Genomic DNA, 20722 nt, shown 5'->3' with positions numbered 1-20722 from the left:
CTCTCAAAACAATCCAGAACTGAAAGAAGTTTTCAGTTCCAAATATAAAATGACCACCAAACACATACATTGTGCAAGCTAAAAAAAAAAAGGTGTTAATCCCATTAATATTGTAATTCTTAATGCTCTCTGCTGTACTGTAGATTGTCTGCTTGAGGTGGCATTGCAATATTTTAATGTAAATGTCTGATTCAAACACTGAGTTTTGACATATTAAATTTCTCACAGGTTTTATTTTTCCAGTTGTGACCTTCAGTACCTATCCTGTGTCTTTTAAGAATTTCCTCATCCAGGGAACATATTCGTTGGCTTAAGAATAACGGGTAAGAATACTTATATTGTTCTCATGTTTTCTTCTGCTTATGTATCTGAGTCTAGCTTTGTTTTTCCATATTTTTTTAAAAAAGTAAAATGAGATACCTAAATTGGATTTTTAAATCTGTTCTCACATTTTTTTGCCTTCAAAATATTATGTCTGTGTCTTGCAAAACTCTTTTATTGTAGTTCTTTCAGGTTGTAGTGATCTACAAATAGATTTTTTTTCAAGAAAAAATTCTGCTTGGTAAAATCATGAGCATTCATCTTTATGCAGTTGATATGTAATAATTGTGTTGGGGATGAATCATCATTTATTACTTTATCATCAGACTGCTGATTTAAAAAAACCCATGACACTCCTGATTAAATTCATTTTATCATTTTTGGTTGTTTTTTTTTTTTCCTCCCGTAAGTTCAATAGAACATCTCATGCATATTATTAGGAACCATATTCTGTCGTATATTAGCATGAGAAGAACACCCATGAAAATCAGTGGGTGGAGGGGTGTACTACATTGTAGATGTGATTTTCCTCTGAGCTATTCCAGTGCAGGAGAAGAAAACCTCCTGTAAAGTCTGAGAAATCAGATTGGTGTGGAAATAGGTGTGAAATCAAAATTGGGTTATTTGGCCCTCAGTTTGAAATAAAAGTCTAGCTTCCTAGGAAATAACCAATAATTAATTCCACATTCCACATGCATTAATTGATCCTTAAATCAAAATTTCTGATAGCTTCTGCTCCCAAATCAAATTCTTATGTTATTTCTTTATTTTAATTGTTATACTGGGTTGTCCATTCCTTTTTATATCTTGTGAATTAGTAGAAACTCTGTGATTCAGAGGAATTGTGCTGATTTATAGCTGATGTGAGAGGATATCCAGGCATATTAAAGCTTCAGTACTGCAAATGCATAAGCAGGTATTGAATTACTGATGCTAATGGAATTACTCACGTGAGTAAAGTTAAGTAGAGACGTAAGTGTTTTCAGGATTGATGTCTGCACTCTACAAATTTATATCATTTAAGAGTATGGCTCACAATTTTTAAAACTTACTAATTGAATGTGAGCTACTGGATTTTATTCTAGACAATTGACTTGAAAAGAATTACAGTGACTTGATTCTAGAATAATTCCATCAGCTTTGGAGAAGATATGTGCGTTTTTTAATGCTGTAAATAAGGATGTAGTTTGACCAATTCACTCCACTGATCCCCACTAATATCAGGAAATATTTGCCAGAGTAAAGGAGGAGCACAGGACCGGACAATTAGTGATACAAATGGTTTCAATCAAATGGTTAAATAGCTCAGCAAAGACGTGGTTCGTTTTGTAATAGCATTTGGAATCCAAATAAAACCATCTGAGGGATGTGCTGTTTGTTGTGTTGTTAATGCACAAAACAGAAAACTCTCAACATGTCTTGAATTTCGGGGGGGGTTCTGAAGCCATTATATGTTAAAAAAAAAAAAAAAAGAAAATAATTCCAAGCCCACAAACTTAAAATATGCATGCAGAAGCTCATACTCAATTCTAATTAACAAAGCTTACCTTTCTCTTGACCATAGAGGTCATCATGTAAACTATTTAAATTGATAGTAATATTATGCAGCACAAAATTAATTTCACATTGTATACAGTTTTTATTGTGACTTTATCTTGTTTCAAAAGTGCTTACTTTCTGATTTTGTGGATATTACTGACTGGATTACTTTTATTTTGGTTTTTACACAACAGTTATATTAGAAATTTGCTGTTTTATTCTTACCTTCTTAGTAAAAATCCTTTTATCACACAATGGGTAATTTATATCCATTACCAGCCCTTTCAATCCTTTTCAGTGGTGCTGTCAGTGCCTTTGGCACAGTAATGATTAATGTGATCTAATAATAGTGTGCCATTATATTACCTTAGTAAAACATGTACCAACATCCTATTCAGATCTACCAAATTCATAGCTTCCTATAATATTTTTGTTGAAAGACAGGATTACTATTTTTCAAAGAGGAATTTTTTTTTTTTTGCCTTTAACATATTTAATGAAATTCACAATTCTTTGCCATGGTAATCTTCGTGCATGCATTTGGGCTTGATGGGTGAATTTTATATCATTCTGCATTATTATGATTTGTTAGGCAAATTGTTTGACACGTAAAGAGAGATATGCATTACATTGTTTTGCTTTGTTAAGGGTGCATTTTAAGCATTCGGTACCTTCTGATTATTCTGCTGTATTTATCATGGAAGGTATATTTAGACTGCAGTATGCAAGAATAAGTATTTGGGCTAAAATGTGTCTTTTTCTACATTCTAACCCAGATACTGCCACATTCTGCAGAAGGCAAAGCTCTCTGCTCCTCTGCCCAGCAGAACCAGTTTGGTTACAGTTGCTTTGCTGTGTGGTGCTTGCTCTTTGGCACTTCCTTTCTTTCTTTTTGCCAGTAGAAATGTGCAGAATGGTGCCCAGCTGTGAACTGGAAACTGGGATCATGCCTGTAGTTTTCAACCCAGGGTAAATACCCCCGACAGCCAAAGCCACAGGAACCTGCCCCATACCTGAGTTTCACCCAATACAGCACTGCTTGACCCCAAGCTCCAGCTGTCAGGTGCTGCCAGTTCACCCAAGAGGCAGAGAATCAGTCCAGAGAACACATTTTTGGTAATAAAACCCCTTGGTGCTCATAGAAGTGCTGGGTGGTGTGTGTGACTGACTGCCTTCAGTCATTCCAGTTAGGCACTGATGGATGCCTGGAGGGGTTTGGTGCTGCTCTTGCATCGAGCACTGATTCCCGCAGTCCTCTGCAACAGGACATTCCAGTCTTGGGTTCTTCTGTTTAATAATGCTCCTAATCAGCGTGGCTGAAGAGTTGGGATAACACTGCATCCTTGAAAGCATCTTAAATCTTCATCACCCCAAGATGTCATTATTGCAGTCAGGGAGTCACATACTTAACACTGTCACAGCAAAATCGAAATGAAACAGCATGTCCACATTTTAACTCTACTTTGTGATGTTTGTTAAATACATACTATTACTGTTTCATCATATCACAATAAATAATGAATGAGAAAAATATTTTAATCTTGTCAATACCGGGAATGTCTAAAAACAAGCAAAGTGTGTGTATGCATTTATGTGGATTCCTTATTTGATTTAGGCTAAGCGATACAGCTGTAACATGATTTGAAATATGCAATCAATGTAAACGAAGAAAAATATTTTGAATGCAGTATATAAACTGTGTGGTTCTTTAGACATATTTTTAGGAAAAGAAAAAAAGATTAGGATTGTCATACCATGTAACAATAATACTGCCACTGGAAATATATGCAGCAGCTTTATTTTCTGCCACAGCAAAGACAATCTTAAGTCTTGGTCATTTAAATCAAAGACACTCTCATCTCTTCCACGTAGCTGATTCTTCATGACATAACAAGAAATGAAAGAGAAAATAAAGCCTGAAATCTTGGTTCAGCATTGTATTCAAAAGGCTTAAAGAAAGTTCCTAAAGATGCTTCCCGTTTTTAGTAGTAAATAGTAACGTACAAAATAGAAAACCTTTTACTCTCCAAAATTAGTTTACTAATGGAGATATAATTATTTAAAGCTCTAACTGAGCTGTACCAGTCTTGAATTAGAGATGCCTTAGGTTGGACTGTGTATTGTGCAGATTGCATCATACCTTACAGCTTTTTTGCTCCTGCATCCTGCGCTTCTACCAGTCAGGGCCAAACTGAAATGAAAAATGGTGGCTTTCTCTTTTGGGCTAAGAATAGAACAGTCAGTGAATTGTTTCTCCCTCCCTTCTCCACATGCAACTCAAAATAGATGTAGTAGACTGCAGAATAGACTTCTCGTGATCTAAAGCATTTTCAGGGTCTGGTTGATTGTTTTTGATATCATTCAGTTCAATGAGAGATTCCTATCTTTAGTGCCTCAGGCACCAGGTTCCTCAGGGTAGTTTTATGTCTCTCATTGGTAAAGCAGGATTGGAAGTCAGTGAATTGGCCAGTCAGGGATTATTTCTGCACATCTGTCCATCTCTGTTCTGATGGGACAGAGGCCCTGGTGTGTCATCTCTGGGAGCAGGACTGGTTAGAGAAGGGAGAAGAGGACCCTGGTGCAGCTGCACAAGCTGTTAAAGAGCCCCATTACAGTTCACTGCCCTTGTTTGAGCTCTTGCCCGTGTTGCTGTACTGTGATCCTTAACACACTTGGGTAGGTTAGGAAGTGGCTTCTTTTGTGTGACTCTGAAAGAAAGGCCTCCCGGTAAGCAGAGGAAGAAGAATAAAATAAAATTAAAGAATCTTGGCCTAGTCTTGAAAGATAAAAAAGCACAAGAGGAGAAGTATTTTTGGCTTTTAAGGCTAATTTTATCTCTTGTGAAGCCATCAAGTCAATGAGTAAAAGTGGCAACTGGCAGTTCTTGGGTTATATTACTAGCCACTGGATTACTGTGTGACTTTAGTAATGAAACATAAATGTTCTCTCTGTTCCCCAGTGGGCATAATACCATTTACCTGTCTCAAAAATGCTTTGTAATTTAATTAACACTTGGAGTGCTCTTTGAGATCCTTAGATAAAAGCAGGCAAAATGAGTCAATTGTTACAGAAATCCCAATTTATCCCCATTTTAAAAAAATTACACTTTGTCTTGACTTTTTCAAACCTCAGATAATGTTTGATAGGAGTTTTGGGCTTTGTTCTTACTGGTCCTTGGAGTCACTTATTCTTAGTGATTTGCATAGGCACGGTGTAGGTATTACTTTTTTGTTCAACAGAGTATTTTGGTGGATCATAAATTACCAGTCCCTGTGCTGGGAATCTGCTTCTGAGAGAAGCATACATTTTCAGAGGAGAATATGAGTTGTGCTAGACAAGTTCTGCATTGTTCTTCAGTACATACCTTTCATTGTTTTGGGGGAAAGATTTCTTAATTTTTGGTTGTGCTCTGGATGTAATAGCTTGGTTTTTGTTTCATGAAGTTCTGCTATATGTTACTGATAAATTACATGAGAGAAGTTTTGTAGCTACAGCTCTTCCACTACCGTGGAAGTAGCAATTACCACATCCTGTCCTGGCCAGTTCACTGACCAATGACCAAACCAATTCCTGTGTATAGACAATCGTTGCCTAGAAGTACACCCTGATCTGCCTTTGATTGAAATAATTGCATCTAAACTTCTGCTTTGTAAGCCAGCTGAGCTGTTGCTTCTTGCATCTGCTCTGACCTCCAGTAAAGTTTATTTTTCAGCAAGCATAAACACTTGCAGTAGGTGAGCTGCAGCTTCATCCATCCATGCTTTACATCTTGTATTTGTAACAGCCAGATCCTTCTCTCAAATCCTAAAGCCCATCTCTTTGCTGCTGGGTACCTAATTCATTCTCACACTTTTCCCTCTGCAGATTCATGCATTCATGTAGGCTTTACTGCCTACCCCTCACTTTTCTTTTCAGAGACTAGGAAACAGCACGCACATACCTGGATACAGCTGGGCTCAAAGTAAGGTTCTTGGCAAAAAGTCTGTGTTCATACATTTTCTCCCTTTTAATCTACTTTCTGCCACTGTCTTATTTTAAGTGCTCAAAAGGAGTTTAAACACGCTCCTAGATAAGAAGATAATCTCAAAAAGCATCTTACCACTAGCAAAAATATGGCACACCTGTTTGCACACAGGCTTGATGAAATATCTAAGTTATGCTAAGCAAGTCTGCCATTCCCTTCTGGTATTCAAGGTGTCATTATCTTGAAGTTCTAAGTTGCACTGTTTGTGTAACAGCACATAATAAAACCTAGAAGGGAGTTTATATCTTTCTTATTCTTTCCTTCATCTTCTCCAGAAGTTGTTTCAGCAGAACCCTTTTGCTTTGATAGTTTAAATGGACAGTCTGATGCAATTGTGACAAGCTGGGGTCTAACTCTAAGCTCTCAGGGAAATTTGGGAAAGTCAGAGTAGCTCAAGTGATCTGCCACTGCTTTTCAAACATTTTAAAGTAATACAAGCTCCATTTATCAGAAACTGTTAATCTATTTTCTGACTTTATGGCTGACTTTCCTTCTGTATAAATTTTACCTTTATTTCACTTTTTCATGTTTATTCTTCCGCAAAAGAACTGGAGAAAAGGTGAAGAGGGAGATGTTTGTGAAATTTATACCTGTGCCCAGCTGTAGTGCCAGGTAGCAGTGCTGGGAGGAGGTGCAAATGCACAGTAGCAGGGTGGACGCCTGTGCAGGACTTTCCAGGAGCAGCTTTCTTTAAGAACAGGTGAAAGTGTACAACTCTAACAGTCAGAAAGCAGAAGCTTCTCTCCATTTCTCCCTCATGCCCTTTCCCTGGAATATTACATTTTTACTGCAACTATGGCTGGATAAAAATAGAGCACATTTAATGTTCTTAAAAGAGATCCCAAGTGTTGCTTTGAATGGACATTGTCCTGTGAGCTCAACATTAGAGAAAAATTCTTGTGTTCTTTTTCTTTCCTGTGGGTAACTGCACATTGCATAGCTGACCAAATATGCCAAGACTATGGAAAAAGAGAAAATGGCAAGATGACTATTTCCCCAAAACAGTAAACACACATTGCAGCCTGGCTTCTTATTTGAGAATGCAAGATTTTACTTTTTGAATAACTACTGTATTTTAACAATAGGCATCAAGTGGTTGCTATGTGATACACAACAGTGTTTTTCATGAACTTTTGGCTGCTGAATAAGCCCAGCAAATATGGGTTCTTACCCTTTTAGTTTTCTGGGTCAATTCATTTTGCACAAAGGAGAGAATGATAATTTGAGTTGTAGGCAGAGAATGTTTTCTTCACATGGTAGGGAAGATGAAAGCTGTTTTTATTTGATTTCTTTTTAAATTAAAAATTATAATTCTTTACAGAGTTACAAATAATTATCTTATTACTAAAGGCATCCCATAAGGTTGTTAGAGTTTTTCTCTGTAAAATAATTGCTGATTGTCACTGCAAACTAAAAGTGAGGGAGAATGAGGGGAAACATATAAATATATATGGAACATGTATGTGGGGAAATCATTTTATTTTTTCAAAATGCTATTTGATTACCTCAAAAGTAAGGACTTAGGCAAATGCTCTTTGTTAGGTGGTGCTGGCTGGTTATAGACCATATAGAGTTGTTTTCTGAATTGCTGTTGTCTAAATGCACAGCCCTCTCCTGCTTATGGGTCAGAGAGGACAGTGTCTACCAGATTTAGTTGGCTTCCTGATGGGACAGCACACTGAGGGTGCTTTTATGTTCTTATCTTCCATTCTTCTGTTGTTGGAATCCCATGGAGCAGGATTTCTGCAAAGTGTGGATCTAAAATCTGCGTGAGAGCAGGGGCTGGCACTCAGTACTGGGAGGGGAGGGGGCAGGTGAGGTGGCAGAGGAGCAGGTGGATGTCAAGAGCTGCTGGGAACACACAGGGGAACAGCATCAATGGCACCTTCTCTGGAGGGAGAAGGAAGACTCCAGAGACAGGGATGAAGGAGAATGTTTGGGGTAAGGGAGGAAGGGCATTCAAGTTATGCAAGGGAAGGGAGAGAAAAGATTTCTAGCTGTGCAAATGTACATGAGAGCATGTACCTGTCTCTAGTTTCTCAGTGCTAAAATACTCATTTAATTGTAATTAGCTCTGGAATAAGTACACTCACAGGGGCCTACACAGGAAGGCTTTGGCAGAGGTAGAAGGGCTTGGTTTGGAGAAGAGTGAAAGTGTTGCTGAGGACAGCTCCATCTTGAAAGACAAAAAGGGTGAGTGGAAGGTTTATCATGCTCTTCTGTGAGGTGTTTCTAAGCCATGAGGTCCTCTGCCCTGTGGCAGATGTGGACAGGCCTTTGTTTAGTCTTGGCCAAATGAATGGAGCACAGGGTCTATGTGGCAGATTCGTCAAGGCTCTGGAGGGCAGCTGGCTGAACATGGATGTACTGCTGGCCATGGCTGGTGTTATACTGGATTTGGCTTCTCAAGGAAAATGCAGTTGTGATAACTCTTCCTTTTGCTGTCTGTGTGTGACAGCATCCATCAGTGCTCATCTATCCACTGAAGTGTCACACTGAGATGTGTTTGAAAATGACAAAGATGTACAAATTTCATCTGAGCATTGTGGCTGTTCATTCTCTAAGGCTCTTTCCTTAGCCCCTCACCACGCTGCCAAAACACAGCTCTAGAACAAGCTCCAGAAAGGCTTCATTCACAGCCATCTCTCCTCTAGTCTGGACATAACTTTAATCAATTCTCACACTGGCTGTTCTCCATTTGTGTAATTTACTTAATTCCATTAGGTTGAATAAATTTACACAATTTTTTACCTTCTTCTGCTGAGGAGGTTTGTGTTGGTTGTTATTGCTTTGGGATTTTTTGAGCATAGTCAAGCTCTTTCTGCATACAGTCACTATGGCAGAGATCAGCCAGCAAAGCACCCACATTTCACCTAAAGATTTCCTTACCGAGAAGAATGATGGAGGTTACAGCACATCCCAGGTCACTGCATCCTGACAACGGTCAGGAAATTCTCATCTTCCCTCTGCATTTTCCCAGTTTCCCTTCTCTTAAAAGCACTTATTGCCTCTTTTTGGTTAAGTTCATTCCAGATCCAATTTTGAGGGAAATACCTTTTCTCTTTGGTCTCAGATGCAGCAACACTCCTGCCCCACAGATGATAGGAATTGCTTACTCAAATAGAAAGAAAAATTCTTTTGTGGATGACATTTTTATTTTATTTTATTAGATGTTCCATGTAAAGCATTTATCATTGGAATAATTTTCCCTCTCAAAGTCATATCAGACACAAAGCTGTCTTCGGGGCTATTTCTTCTAGTTCACTGGACAGCTGTTCTGCCTGAAAAGAAAGAAAAGATCATCTATCAATCAAAGACTTCAGGAAAATCCTTATGTTCTTTATCTAATAGGAAAATCCTAACTGCACGTTCTTGATCTTCTGACTTCTGCTTTTTCAGTTTGAAGAACAGCATTGATATATTTTCCAAGACTATCTGTTGGGTTTATTTTTTTTTAATGTATCTTTTGTGAGTCGTTTTGATGCTTGGAGGGTGTTACAAACTCATCTTCACTGGTGACAGCCACATCATAAGCAAACACTTTTCTTACCCCCGTGACTCAATTCATCCTCTTCTGAATGTCACTATGGGCAGAAATTAGTGCTACTTAGCAGAAACAAGGTTCTCTGCTCTGCTCTGCTGGTTCTGAACTATGGATTGCCAGTGCAAAAAGATTAAAGGGCTGAAAGATATGCCCAACCTGCAGCTTTCTGAACTGGTACAGATGTCTGTATTTACTCATCATTCTGCAGTTTTGTAACTCCATTGCAGTGAAATAAGTAACAGGGAATAATTGGTTTTTTTTATATTTTATTGCTAGTTACACATGTACCCTAGTCTGCCATGCTAATTTAATGAAGATTCAAATCACATTAGAGTTCCTGGTCTTTAGAAAAAGATTCAGAATACTTTATAAAATTTACTAAACCATGTGTATATACAGTAGCAGAATTGACATTAGTGTATATCTTTTCATCTGTAAGTGGGATGAGACACAGAAGTGAACTTGGATGCTCCCTTTGAGCCTAACAGTGATTACCTTCCAGAATGGGAACTACATTCTCTAGGCAGGGATTGCTGGCTGTGTTATGTTGTGAGCTGAGTGTCAGATCATGTTTGCACTGCACAGGTACTCTGGAACCAGGCTGGAGGCTGACTTGGAGACACAGGAGCCCAAGGGAACTATTAACCAAACATGGACATTTCTGCACAAGGGAAAAAGAAAGGCGAACTCAAGTCCAAGAAGATTTTTGCATACACCTGTTGGTGCCCTTTAAAGCAGTCTGTTAGGTGTTCGTGCAATGTTGGCATTTGATGGTATCTTCAGAGCCCAGGCAATGCCATGCGGGGCTCAGCAATATAAAGATTTGCTGTGTTTTGATGTGTTTTGCTGAAAGAGACCCTCTGTTCTCTCAGCCAGCAGACCTTGACTTTGGTAAGGCTTTGCAAGGGCTGTCTGGCCTGGATTCCTTTATGTAGGATTGCAAGCAAAATTAAGGCATGACGCAGCTAATTATGCAATAGAAAAGAGGTATGAGAAAGATGTGCCAGCATAATTGCTGTAAATTCTTGTATTTACATATACTTAAAGTAGTCCTGATCCAAAATTTCCTGAAGCAAATGAATTTATTGATTCTAAGCATATCTTGGATCATATAGCTTGCCACATTGGATCAGAATATTGGGCCATCAAGTGCCATTGATTATGACCAGGAGCAGAGGATTTAGAGGAAGAGGCAAGAAACCTATGATCAGTCATTGTAGAATAAGCTCTCCTTAAGGATGTTGTAATTATAAGCAGGATGCATGGCCAGTGTGCAAACTGTGATAGATCCAAACAAAGGGAAAACAATGGGGATGATTTAATTCTCTTTTGCTTTGAAATAATAATAATAAAAAAGGATCAGTTTTATTTAATCAATAGACTCTGGGGTTTGATGTACAGATGAAAACTTACAATCAGTAGAATAATACTTCTGGTTAAGCACTTCTCATCAGGAACTTGTTTGACCTGCGAGCTGCTTCATTTTTTAAACTTAGATGTCTCTATTATAGGACTTCTAAAGATTGTTGCAGTGCCAGCATGGGGAGTGTGTGTGTGTGCTTTAATACGGATGCATCTTGTAGGAGAGGAGATAAACCTTTTTCTTTGTACACAGGCACATACATGATTTATCAAACATATTGTATTACTCTGTCTTTACAGTAAAACGTACAGTGGATATGAATTACTCTATCTGTGAAGGATTAGAAACTCTGATGTTCTGTCTTGTATTCAAGAAGAGGATTACTCTGCAGATAACATGCAGATAATTTACTTTTAGTGAGGCAGTGAGGTTTAAGGACCGAAAAATCAACTTTCTTGAGGAAAAAGGAACAGGAATTGGTATGAAAAAATATATGGTAGTTGACCACCCACGGAAATTTCAAGAGAAGATCAGAAATATATCATTATGTATTTATTGAACAGTTGTCATTTTCATCTTTCTAAAATGGTCTTTTGATTAAAAAAAAATTAAAAATATGTTGTAAATGCCGAGTACCTTGAAATTCACCAATTTTATTGCATGCATTGGCATGATTGGCAGCCTTACATGCCAACAGCTCATTTGAATATGAAACATCTGTACATTATTATTTAGGGATTTTTCATCTGTTGATTTTAGAAATGAGGATTTTATGAGTCCTTGCATGCATAATTGTGTGTTGCTTATATACAGGAATAGTCAGAAATGAAAGAATTGGCCAGAAACATACTGTATATGGTTTTGTGATTAAGATAGGAAATGCAGTGTGTGGAGAAATACAATATGCACTGCATTTGATTTTAGGTGTGGCAGCAGCAATTAGGATTTCATAACAGTGGAAAGAACATGACAGTTCAAAAGCACAGTGAGAAGATTATGCTTGCTTATACACAGCAATGTAAATTCTTAAAATAACAATGTAATTTTTACATTTTTCACTGGATATCAAGATAATCCAATTTAGAACAATTTATTCTCAACAGGTATGGTAAAAATAGATATATCATTCTGGAGCGTGGTATAATACATTAATTTTTATGAGTGAGTTATGAAGATGTACAACTCAGAACCTAGGATAAACATCATATTCCTTAATTAATCCATTACATTATGGCACATATGTATCACTTTTATTACCCTAAAATGAAAAATGTTGGGGAAAGAAAAAAAGCCTGGATTTTTTTTCTGTATTAGGAAACATTTCTTCTAAAATCATGAAAACATAAAATCTAATGCAGCAAACACTATTAATGAGTTAAACATCTAAATTCCTTGAAGACTTGTAAGATAAAGAGCCATCATCTTCTGGTAATCGTTCAAGTACATTCTCAGCTCAAACATATTAAAGCTTCTGCACGCAGTTTCTATATGTTTAAATGAATCCAGACAAATCAAATTCCAGCTAGAGAATGTTGGTGAAGATGTGATTGAGCAACATAGTGGGAAATGAAGAAAAAAAAATCATCTGTCCCTTTACTATCCCAAAATGCAGTGATGTAGATTCTTATAGATTCAGAAGCCATCCATAGAGATGGACCTTTCTGTCATATGGGTCTTATCCTAGCCAAGATTCTCCCTTCTGCCTAGCACAGATCTTCAGTAATCTGGAGAATTTTTTTAACAGATAGGAAACTCATAATTTCTATAGGAAGGGTGGCAAAATGTCCCCTTTGCCTGAGTGCTCTGGCCTCGCCTCAGGAAGTTGTTCCCTTTGTCTCTGAGTGTGAGTGGGTATCACGTTTTAACCACAGAGTTTTGTTTACAGATTGGAACAAATATTAGGCTTGTAATTATGAATGTTTTGTATTTGCAGCAAAGCGTCTACAGGAGCGTTGGTCACCCGTTGATTAAAGAATTAAATCTCACCACACTCCAGCCAGGTAAGCCAGATCAGCCTGCAGCCCCCAGTACCTGTGCCTTGGGAAGGGGGTGATTCTCTAGACAGCAGTCACTGGCAGAGCTGCACAGGGCATTTCTTGGAACAGACACCAGATCTCCCTCAGCTCCTGGGCAGAGACTTCTCAACGCAGTTTATCTCTTTGGTTGTCTAATATGGGAGCTGTTTTTCCAAAACATGGTATTTCAACATGGTATTTAAGTGCTGAAACAATCACCTTCATCTTGTCTACTGCACTGTATTGGAACTTCCTAATATCAAACCCATAAGATTATGAATGTGTGCTTTGTGAGCCTAAGAGCAAATGATCTTTTACATGTGAGTACATTTTCATGTGATTTTACCATGCTACGTTATCAGTCACTATTCGTCATTTTAAAAATCTGATTCTAATAGAATTTAGTATTTGTGGTTTTACATTAAAATAAGAAAAGGCATAAGACAACACAAACCAAAACACTATTAAGGAAAAAAACCAAATTAGAGATTATTGTGTATTGAAGACACAAAATTTAATGCAAATTAGCACAATACAAAGAAATATGTTTTTCTGCTATCTCAGTATTAATAGAATAGCTCTGCTTTTCTCCATATGTCTGTGTCACCAGGTTGTTATTTCTTTTGTTTAGTCATATAATAGAATGTGTTGAGACATATTATACTCAACTTGTGTAACAGTCTACAAATACTGATTGCAGTTTGAGCTTGTTATGGAAAAGTATTGCCCTGTGGATTGAGAAAATGACCAACAGCGGACTATAATCTATGAAGCTGAGAGTAAAATTGCCAACTAGAGGTCATTTTTCAAACCAAGGGGCAATAGTTTTCTACTATAAACTGAATATTACAGTCAGTATATGTTTTATTAAACCATTTCAGAAACTTGGGAGCAGTTTCATTTAAACTTCTTGCTTGATGTGGCTCAGAGAACAGGCCCAGGGCAGCCCACAAAAGAGGCCTAGTGCAGTCTCTATAATAAATATTCTGTATACTCAGTAATTATGAAGGCTTTAGGGCCTTTATAGTGAATGGCCATATCCTGCCACCATTCCGAATCCTTAGCAGCAACTGAATTCATTAAGATTTGTGTATAAAAATGAGTGAGGGCTGCTGTTTCTCACTCTAATACTACAATGTGACAAACTACAGCCAAAGTCTATAGAAAAGCCAGTTATGGCTATTGCTGTCTAAAGGATTAAAAGGGAAATGCCTTTTCCTCCTCCATATCCTCTTACTGTTTTTCTTCCCTACTGAAGTATGGAGATGATGGCACTCATACAGGGGTGATTGCCTAGTGCCCTAGTCAGCAAGAGGATTTCCACTCTGGAACAACAGAAATGACAGTACACGTGCATGGGCAAAGTGAAGCCTCTCCTATAACACACCTTGCTCATCCATAGAGGGTTCTGCCACACTGTTCCCTCTGCCTGGGAACAGAGGTGTTTTCTGCTCATTTCATGGAGCAGAAACCTCTTAAATATTAATATTTTTTCAATACAAACTCCTCAGTGGCCTTCAGGTTTTAAGAAGAGGGAGTTCTAGCTTGTCTCCAAAAGTGGGATGCAAAGAAATATCAGAAGGATCACAGTGGCTTGGGCAGAAGGAAATCAAATAAAATATTTCCCTTTTTCCTTGAAAATCTTTGATAAAAATAATCTTGTTTAGGAGGTCCTTGTGGGACTTCTCCTTAGCTTCATTTGTAAGCTTCAACGTCAGCTTGCCTACCTTGCAGGATTTTTGATTTTCTATTTTGGGGCAAAACTCAGAGTCTGATCTTAATTTTGTGGCACAACCAGACCAGTCACAGATCAATATGTGTTCTCAGCACACATATTTAAATTTCTACATGCCAAAGTTGGAAATTCACATGTCTCAATCATGCCCATAAATTGTGTGTTCCCACAACCATAATTGGAGGTTTCTATCTGTATTTGTGAGATTATTGCATAGTTACAGCTATAGCATGGGCAAATTAGGAGCAAAATATGTTTTTCTACATGGAGTTTTTAAAAGCCAGACCTTACATCCATATGTGTGTATATATTATACAGACACAGACATAATTTTCAAATGGTCATAATTTTAAAGGTCTACATAAAACTTCACCTCAGCAAGGGTGATGGATTAGAGTAATAAAAAATAGAGCAGCAAAAGTCCTGTTGTACATCTAGTCCATCTTCATGACATTACAGGATTGTTCCCTACAGGGTACTTGCTGATACTTTGTCCAGAAGAGGTTTAAATGTCCCAAGCAGTGAAGTTCCCACTAAAGTTTGACAGACATAATTCAAAGGATGTTTTTCTGACCCTCTATCTTAAATTGAACAGTTTACCATGATATGTTGGTCATAACTTCAGGGACGTGTCTTGTGTGTATCTCCTCGGTGCTTCCATGCTTCTAAATATTTGCAGAAAATCTCCATAAATTACTTTGCTGTTGACCATACCATTTTCTCTCATCCTCCACGTAGCACTGTCACTGGGCAGATTGTGAAGGTTTTTAAGACTGGGCCAAGTGAAGATAATGCTATTAATTTAGAGCTGCATGTATTGCCTAATACATACACACTATATATACGATTATGTATCTAGTCTGTGTTCGTTTCTAGGAGGATGTTGTTTAGAAGACTGTCTGATTGTATTGGGCCTCTGCAAACATATAATTAATCTCATTTTTAGCCATGCTTAGCGCCAAGCTGATGGTGTAGAAATATAGGGTTATTAGTTTCTAGAACATTTTTATTATGCACTTTCTGTTTTGATTGACAACTATTAATATTTTAAAATGACAGAACTAAAACTTATGCTGCCAGATAGCATCAAATGTAATGTATACTAAGTAAACAGAGGCATGTGAGCAGGATAATATTTATTGTATAGTTATACAGCAATGTGTAAGAGACTAGAGAGAGAATTATTCTTCAAGAGGGATATTTGATATTTTACGCTCTTTAGAAATACAAACATAGGGATGAACTTTGTACCCTGTTTCCTCAGGGTAGCGTGCAGATTTTATCTTCTGTCCTGGATGGGTTGTTCTTGAAAGCTTCCATTCTTCACCTTCCTTTCTCCCAAATTGTCTGTATAGGAGACGAGGGGCAGAAGATCCTCCTGAGATGAATTTTATGGCTCTTCTGCTTTACCATTTGATGGTTTGTCTGTAGCTCCAGCTGAAATTTCTGTTGAACCCTTCGTATCCAGCCTTTTTCCTGGAGAGCTTGACTGTCCAAGTCAGTTCCTGTTGGGGGAGAGGCACAGTCAGAAGTGTCATGCAATAGGAGATTCATGAGGAGAAGGATTGTAGCCACTGTGTCCAAGTCAGGTTGAAATTTCTCATTTGAAAGAAAAAGAAAAAAAAATAAAGTTAGCCAAGAAAATTGTCAGTTTGTCTTTAGAATGAAAAGAATAGTTACTATGAAGGATATGCAAATTCCCAATGTATTTCTAGTGAATATTTAATATAAAGCATTTAGAGACAGGGCAAGAATTACATAGATTTTAAAAAACAACAAATGAAGATGCTCCCATTTTCGTGACACAATTCACTAAGATTACTTATGGAATTCAAGTTAGCAGGAAGGACCTGGAATGTTCAGAACCTGGTTCAGAAGGCTGTTCTTAGGTCTGTGTGCCTCCACTGCCATGCTGGAGCCAGGCCTGGCTTTAGAATGGATGAGATGTTCATTTCCCAAAAACACATATAAACAATCCAAACAAAGTGAATGAAGATGTAAATTCTTGTGCTGTGCTAACAAGTAAATTGATAAAACTAGCAGTAATCAATAAGGAAGAAGACTTAGGGACTTTTTTTTTTTTGGTAAAACAATTTCAGTTTGCATCCTTCAGAGCAAAAACTACTCAGCTCAGTTTTACAGAAGTTTGTCAGGCACAGAATGTATTAGGCAGAAGTACCTGGTTTATCTTGTGTAGTGAAGGGAATAAAGCTGTGTTAACTTTGTGTTCTACCTGTACTAATTTTTCCTAATTAGATCTAGCTTGACTATTTCAATGCAGTACAATGTGTACCTATCTTTAGCAGAAGAAACCATAAGATTATTCTCAATTCAATTTTTTTTTATCAATGATGAAGAGTAACCAGTGTCCTTTGCCCACCACCAAAATAAGTAGCTGTAAAATCACAAGATAATATCATTAGGCAGTTGGTTTTGACAAAAAAGGATTAAGAGAAGGAGAGAAGGAGAGTCAGTGGGGTTGATATATTCAACTTTATTTACTATCTTAGGTAAATGACCTTTTCCAGTCATTGAGACAAAAAAGTATCCATGTGTGGGGTGTTTCAGTTTTTCCCTGAATGTGCCTTTGCATACAGTGCCTGACTCCTACTGGGGCTGTTGGGCAGAACTTTTAAACAGTTGCAGTTTCTAGCTGCAATTAAAATGTTATTAAACACAAGATTATATATACGAAATACCTGATCACACAGCATTTATTATGAACTGTTTGGTGAAGTTCTGCTTCATTCCTTAAATAGAGCGCATCACGTTTTATTGTTATAAAATTTTCTTTTGGATTACAACCTCCTCTTTTCTCTTAAGTGTACGTGATTGACTGCTGCAGCATTCATCCACCGTGCCTTCTGCATTTCCTTCAGATTTCCATTCCTTGCAAGTGGTTTTCCTATTGACTTGTGCTTGGCATTGGGTTGATGCCATTAGCAAAAATACCAGTCTTAAAATGTTTATTATGAATCTGGATTGGTGAGGGAATTGCAGGTGCTTGTGGAAGTACAATTTGGGAATAGTAGCTCTTGTCGATCAAGGCAATGTGTCATCGTGCCTGACGTACTTGTGAATTGTTATCAATCCTGTTACCAATTTATGTCTAATCCCTTCTTGTCCATCTGTGATGCTTACGGTTCATGTCTTCTGGGCATTAATATTCACGTTTCAGAATGAGACATCTAATGACCGACCTCACTTTGAGGGAACAGTGCCATGTTGTGATGGAATAAAGTGTCAGGATGTCTTAGGTAAATAAGCCAATTGGTCTGGGAAGAGGAAAAAGACATCCAGTAGAAAAAAATCGGAGAAGCTGTTGGTACATGACTCCTATTGAAATGAGGGTACTACCCAGCAGAATATAAATGAAGAAATGTGCCATTATATGTGTAATTAAAGTAAAGATGGTTATATGGAGGTTGGGATCATGTAAAGTACATTTCAGGTAACATTTTTTGGATTTTGCAGCCATGGTTCCTGTAAACTTCTCTGCTATAGTCCAGCCCAGTGCAAATTGTAATGCTTTGTTCTGAGATTTGGGAAGAATTGCGTCAGAGATGTTACTCATAGGGATCTTAACTGCAGTCTTAGATCACCAGGGTCAGGATTTCAATGCCAGTACTGTTCCCATTTGAGCATCTCCTTTGTCTCCTGTAATGTAAATCCTATCCTCAAATGCTTGTGTAGAGTTGGCACTGATTTTCAATGGGAGCAAAGGCATCAGAGATCAGATGGAAAATATGTACATACTACATCTGTGTATTGTATGTGGCAGCTAGGCAAAGTGATGGAGCAACACTTTAAAATAAACAGGATCCTTATTATACAGTCAAGTGGGGGAAAAGTGGATGTTTCTATTTATCAGTTGGGGTTTTTTTGTCTTGGGTATTTCTATCTTTGACTGATACAAATATTTTGGAATCTAAACATATCTCTGCAATACTGTTGTGTCTTTGTTGTGGGTTTCTTTCATCTTAACTTATCAACACAGTATACGAGCCATTTTATCCTACAGTGTGATCATCATCCTAGTGTGTATTTGCTCATTAATGTCAGGTTAAGATCTAAAGAAATAAGAAAGTAGGAGTGAAATTTCTTTCTTTCTTTCTTTCTTTTTTTTTGTTTTGTTTGTACTAATCTTTTTATACTATTAATGATGGAAAAAGGAAAACTCTGCTGTGGCTTTAGATAAAGAAAATATATCTACATTTTCCACAAGTACTCTATTGCTTCCAGACTTGGGTTGGCTTAAATATTGAACTCAAACATGATCTTAAAGCAAAAACTGTGATCAAGTCTCTCTTTGGAGTAGGGACTAATTGGTTTAGTATTCAGAAATCATTGAAATATCCTAATAAAATATGCGTTAGAAACAAATGTATATGAAATGCATATCCTAATATTTGTATTTTTTCACTGAATAGATTTATTTTACCCATATTCTTTCATGGACAGTTGGCAAAGCCTGTTTTTTATGTACCTAATGTGCATAGTGAAGAAATTTTGAAAAGAGAAAGTACCAATGGAAAATTGTAAGTGCTAATAATTTTTTTAAACTACTGTTGGTTGCTAATGGGACATGCATTTGTTACACAAGCTGTCTTCTCTCTTTCCCTTTGTTTTTTTTCCCCCACAAATTTACCCTAGAAGTATTTTTAGGCAGCTTTTGCATTTCTAAAAAATAAGGAAACAAAACTAAAACAACTCTCTGATTTTAACTAAAACCTGAAATTTTTCTTGAAGGGTACAGACAGAAGAAGGGGAGAGGGATGAGGGAGTGGGCCAGGGAGTCCAAAATTTACACATGGGGGTGGGTAATATAAGGTGCTGAAAATTCTCACATTGGAGCCTGCTCTTCTCCAGTAGCTGAGCAGGAGAATTCTAATCTTGGTCGTATGTGGCAAAAAATGTCCCAGTAGCAGCACTGGGTGAGTGGTTTGCAGAGCATGAGGCTGGTGGTGAGGGGAACCCACAGCAGAGTCCCCAGGGAGTGATGGGGCACTGATCCTCGTGCTGGCAACAAGGGTCAGAGGAGGTTTCCCAGCTGAGCAAAACCCTGAAGCTCAAGAACACAAAGTGAGTGAGTCCTTTTGGGAGCTCAGTTACAGGCAGAGGGTGTGAGATGGCCCAGGCTCCTCCAGAGCTACTCCTCATGCCCCACCCTTCACTGAACCATCCAGCCCTCGACACTACCTGTTTTTATTCCTCAAAACCATTCTTTCCTTTTGTGGGGACATGTCACTGCCCACAGTCTCATAAAAGCAAGCACTTAAGAATATGTTTTACCTTGAAAACTTTCCTAATTTGATTGACATGATTTCCAACATAAAATATGTTTTCTGAAGTTTGCAGGGGGGAGGTATGCAAATGTTTTGATGGAGTTGAAATGCCTGGTTTACATCTGATTATTTCAGATGGTTGGGCTATATTGTAATAGAGCATACTGGAACATAAATGACAGAATTTAAGGACAGTGTTTTGACTTTCCTAAGGTAAACATTTTCACATTGCAATGTCAGTTTTGGCCTGTTTTGGGTTGAAACCAAATTGTCTGCTGAAAGACATTTTTAACAGATTTACCTATGCTAATGAGTTTAGCAGCTCTGGCTCTTTAATATCAGTCCTCCCTGAGAATCACCATGTCTGCCTCTGATTGTTGCTTTATTATTTTTCAGAGCTGTCAGTTTTCAGTCCTCTTCAGACTCCCTCCCCTGTAGCAGGAGGAACAGAGGTCTTTTTACCGCATTCAGAGTATGAGACACAAAGAAGCCCACAGTCTAGTTACTGAGCTAGGTTTATTGCAGTAAGTTGGCATTGTAGGGCACATTCTTCCCGACATCTTGAATCTTTTAGCAAGTCTTTTCTCTCATTTGAAAACTGACACAGTTTGGCTTCTGTTTATGAAGGAGTCACAGCCCTGCAACACTGATGTGTGCTTTCCTAACTCTGTTCCAGTGTGCTTTCAATAATGTGGCAATCCCGTGTGAAACCTTGCAGCTTTATTTACTACATCAAGTTCAGCAGTAGGCAGTGCTCGAATTTAGGTAAAACTTATGTCAGAAAAGCACAAAAAAAGTAAAAGAAAAGGAGATTGAAGGCAATTTTAAAATATATTTCTGTACTCTCCTGTTTATGTGTACATTTAAGTTTATACTAATATTGTTTATTATAATAA

General features: G+C 37.7%; 1 long non-coding RNA gene across 1 annotated transcript in view; it reads left to right on the top strand.

Annotated features, from left to right (window-relative positions):
• The first annotated feature begins 224 nt into the window (after window positions 1-224).
• The window catches only part of LOC134557784 (uncharacterized), a 47272-nt gene continuing 26774 nt past the window's right edge, over window positions 225-20722 (top strand). The window contains exons 1-2 of the long non-coding RNA XR_010082181.1: window positions 225-323; window positions 12725-12791. This is a non-coding gene — a long non-coding RNA (uncharacterized LOC134557784). The remainder of the gene's footprint in view (window positions 324-12724; window positions 12792-20722) is intronic.

The sequence above is a fragment of the Prinia subflava genome, chromosome 13, assembly GCF_021018805.1.
Source record: "Prinia subflava isolate CZ2003 ecotype Zambia chromosome 13, Cam_Psub_1.2, whole genome shotgun sequence".
Classification (NCBI taxonomy): Eukaryota; Metazoa; Chordata; class Aves; order Passeriformes; family Cisticolidae; genus Prinia; species Prinia subflava.
Note: the sequence above shows the minus strand (reverse complement) of the source record. Positions and strands in the feature narration are given on the sequence as shown.